Genomic DNA, 4,860 nt, shown 5'->3' with positions numbered 1-4,860 from the left:
GTTTCTTCCTTTAGAATATTTATTTGATTTCAATGATGTAGCTAATAAGTCCAAAATTGAACCCACTGGAGCTGGGGTTGGCGAACATAACATTGGGACTGAACTTCAACCTAAAATGATCGAACTTTCTACATCCTTACCTCCAGCTGAAAATTTGAACTACATTAAATTTTCAAAGAATACGTTGATGTTTTTTCCTGGAGTTATGAGGACCTCAAATCCTATGAAACCAGTATCATATAACACAAAATTCCAATGAAATAAGATAATAAACCCTTTAAACAAAAATTAAGGAGGATTAATCCCATGCTTATGCCTTTGGTTGAAAAAGAGGTAAAAAGAATGTATGATGCAAAAATCATAGTACCTTTGAGATATTCCAAATGTGTGTCCAACTTGGTTCCCACTCGGAAGAAGACTGATGAAATCAGACTCTACATTGATTTCTAGAATTTAAATAAAGCCTCTCTAAAAGACAGTTATCCTCTCCCTAAAATGGACTACATCCTACAAAAGGTAGTTGGATCTAACATGATTTCCTTATTAGATGGCTTCTTTGGTTATAACCAGGTCTTAGTACACCCAGATGATCAAGAGAAAACATCGTCTACTACACCTTGGGGCACTTTCATGTATGTGAAAATTCCTTTTGGTCTCATGAATGTCGAAGAAAATTTTCAAAGGGCCATGGATTTTGATTTTGCTGATGAAATGCGTCATTTAATAGTTTTATATCTGGATGACATTACTATTTTTTCGAAAATAAATGAGGAACACTTAAATCACCTGAGAAGAGTTTTTGAAAAATGTCGAAGATTTGGCATTTCCCTCAACCCTAAGAAAACTTTATTCGGTTTGCAAGAAGGAAAATTGTTGGGACACATTATTTTGAAAGAAGGAATTAAGATAGATCCCAGTAGAATAGAACCTATATTGAAAATTAATCCCCCCGGGAATATAAAAGAAGTTCAATCTTTTATTAGACAAATAATTTTTTTAAGAATATTCATTCTGAATTTAGCTGAACTTTTAAATAATATCACCAATATGCTAAAGAAGGATACTGAGGTTAAATGGAACATGGAAGCTAGACAATCATTTAACAGTGTAAAGAAAGATTTAACTCAGACACCTGTGTTAATTAGTCTATTTTTACTAGATATTTTCTTATTTTTCATTCGCTTCAAAGCACACCATTGTTGCAGTTCTTCTACAAAAGAATGATGAAGGCCATGAACAACCCATTCCTTTTTTTAGAAAAGCCTTGAGAGATGCAGCCTTGAAGTATGACATTATGGAAAAACAAGCCTTTGCCTTGGTAAGGGCCATAAAAGACTTTAGAGTGTATATTCTCCATTCATACATCATTTCTTTTGTTCTAAATGTAGTAGTTAAAGATATACTGGCTCAAAACTATACAAATGGGAAAATGGGTAAGTGGATTGCCATTATACTAAAATATGATATTGAAATTTGACCTAGTAAACTCATCGAAGGACAAGGATTAACAAAATTAATGGAAGAATATAACTTGCGTGCTTTAAATATAAATTTTCTAGAAATATTTAATGAACTATATGAGTTGGCGACTCCAATGGTAGTAGAAGCTTTTGCTACCTCTCCCTAGTATGCAAACATTATTTATGTGCTAGATAACTTACAAGCGCCTCCTGGTTTAACTAAAACAAAGGATAGATTTATTAAAATGATACTCCTCCAAAGAAGCTAGCTGAAACACCTTCCAAAAAGAATGTTGAGACCCTTACTGAAAAGAATCATGATGTTATAATCCCAAAAAAACCTAACACCGCGTCCAAAACAATTCAAACAAATGATCCCTCTACCAGCTAACCAAAAGATATACCCGAAAGAGATGTGGCTGATAAACTCGAAGTTGTCAATTCAAATAAAACACAAACATCCTTTCATATAGAAAATGAATTGGCAAAACTCAAAATCCTTATTCCTTTGACAGAATTGATGAGTAAAAATCCTTATAGATCCCAGGTAATGAAAGCATTGAGCATAGGAGAAGGCATTGATACAGTTAATGTATCAGATGATCAACCCGAATTACTATTTGGACCTGAAGTTGATGACAAATTTCAAGAGGGAGGTGTTCCTCCCTTTTGTGTTAGACTAACTATTCATCATAAAATCTTACATAATGCTATGCTTGACTCATGGGCTTCCCACAACCTTATGCTGAAAGTAATTATGGAAAATCTAGGGTTAGATATTACCATAAGGTATAAAGACCCGTATTCAATTAATTCTAGTCGATTTAAGTGCCTTGGACTTTAAAATATTTGTGTGTAAATTTAGTCCAAATCCCTGCCAAAAGTGTACTTGTGGATATAGTTGTTGCCAATATTCCACCCAAATATGGAATGTTGATTTCCCATTCATGGGGAGCCAAACTCCAAGGAACTTTACAGATGGATATGTCTTATGCAACTATCCCTGTCTTTGGTTAGAACAGAAGACTCTATAGAGAGAAACTCATGAAATTCATGGTCACCACTCATGATAGACCTAACAATTATCCTATATATTTTGTTCATTTTGATTTGGACTCATTTATTCTTTACAATGATGTAAGCACACAGGAAAAAATTCAAAGCCATAGTACTGATTTTTGTCTCAATGCTGATGGTCAAACCTTAATCACTGACCAAGATAATTTAGAGGAAGTTTTGTGGAATTTGGATTTTGATGGATCAATGAGTAAAAGAGTTGGTGACGGTGTAGGGTTTCTAATTCATATACTCATCATTCAGAAGGTCACTCTTGCAAATTAAATTTTCAGTGTTCCAATAATGTTGCAGAGTACGAAGCCTTGCTCTTAGGATTACAACTCTTGAAGAAACTTTGTGCAAAGCGAATTTCCATTCATGGAGATTTTTAGTTAGTGATAAAACAAATCAAACAAGAATACTTTGCAAAACATCCTAGGATAAGAGCCTAAATAAATGTTGTGTTAGAATTTCTTGATTCTTTCACTGAATATAGTTTGTCTATAGTTTCAAGGGATCAAAATATAGTGTGATGGTCTTGCTACTTTGGCAAGTACTTTTAAATTACCATTTCGTCCCACTTGTCCATATACAGTTGAAGTAAAGAATAGACCTATTCTACCTAATAACATTAAATACTGGCAGGCTTTTGGAGATGATGCTTAGATTGAAAATTTTGTGTTGTCTAAAGACGAATTTGAAGATACTAAAATATATGTAGAGTTTGATCTAGAAGATACTATACATACTAGCGTGAATATATTAGAATTACATGAAATAAACGAAGAAAAACAAGAAACAAATCTTTTAAGATTGAAAGACAACATCCTTCTTAGAGGGCTTGTTCCTTTAGAATATTTATTTGATTTCAATGATGTAGCTAAGAAGTCCAAAATTGAACCCACTGGAGCTGGGGTTGGGGAACATAACATTGGGACTGAACTTCAACCTAAAATGATCAAACTTTCTAAATCCTTACCTCCAGCTAAAAAGTTGAACTACATTAAATTTTTCAAAGAATACATTGATGTTTTTTCCTAGAGTTATGAGGACCTCAAATCCTATGACACCGGTATCGTACAACACAAAATTCCACTGAAGTAAGATCATAAACCCTTTAAACAAAAATTAAGGAGGATTAATCCCATGCTTATGCTTCTGGTTGAAAAAGAGGTAAAAAGAATGTATGATGCAAAAACCATAGTACCTCTGAGATATTCCAAATGGGCTTCCAACTTGATGCTGACTCGGAAGAAGACTGGTGAAATCAAACACTGCATTGATTTCTAGAATTTAAATAAAGCCTATCTAAAATACAATTATCCTCTCCCTAAAATGGAATACATCCTATAAAATGTAGTTGGATATAACATGATTTCCTTATTAGATGGCTTCTCTGGTTATAACCAGGTCTTAGTACACCTAGATGATCAAGAGAAAACATCGTTGACTACACCTTGGGGCACTTTCATGTATATGAAAATTCCTTTTGGTCTAATGAATGTCGGAGAAAATTTTCAAAGAGCCATGGATTTTTCTTTTGCTAATGAAATGGGTCATTTAATAGTTTTATATCTGGATGACATTACTATTTTTTTGAAAATAAATGAGGAACACTTAAATCACCTGAGAAGATTTTTTGAAAAATGTCGAAGATTTGGCATTTCCGTCAACCCTAAGAAAACTTATTCAGTTTTCAAGTTAATCCCCCCAGGAATATAAAAGAAGTTCAATCTTTTATTGGACAGATAAATTTTCTAAGAAGATTCATTCCGAATTTAGCTGAACTTCTAAATAATATCACCAATATGATAAAGAAGGATACTAAGGTGAAATGGAACATGGAAGCTATACAATCATTTAACAGTGTAAAGAAAGGTTTAACTCAGCCACCTGTGTTAATTAGTCTAGATTTTACAAACTATTTTCTTACTTTTTCATTCGCTTCAGAACACACCATTGTTGCAATTCTTCTACAAAATAATGATGAAGGCCATGAACAACCCATTACTTTTTTTATAAAGGCCTTGAGAGATGCAGCCTTGAAGTATGACATTGTGGAAAAACAAGCCTTTGCCTTGGTAAAGGCCATAAAAGAATTTAGAGTGTATCTTCTCCATTCACACATCATTGCTTTTGTTCTAAGTGCAATAGTTAAAGATATATTGGCTCAAAACGATCCAAATGGTTAAAGTGGTAAGTGGATTGCCATTATACTAGAATATGATATTGAAATTTGACATAGTAAACTCATCAAAGGACAAGGATTAGCAAAATTAATGGAAGAATATAACTTGTATTCTTTAGATATAAATTTTCTAGAAATATTTAATGAACTAGATGA

The sequence above is a fragment of the Pinus tabuliformis genome, chromosome 6, assembly GCF_031772625.1.
Source record: "Pinus tabuliformis cultivar Carrire ecotype Pingquan chromosome 6, CPIR1, whole genome shotgun sequence".
Lineage (NCBI taxonomy): Eukaryota > Viridiplantae > Streptophyta > Pinopsida > Pinales > Pinaceae > Pinus > Pinus tabuliformis.
Note: the sequence above shows the minus strand (reverse complement) of the source record.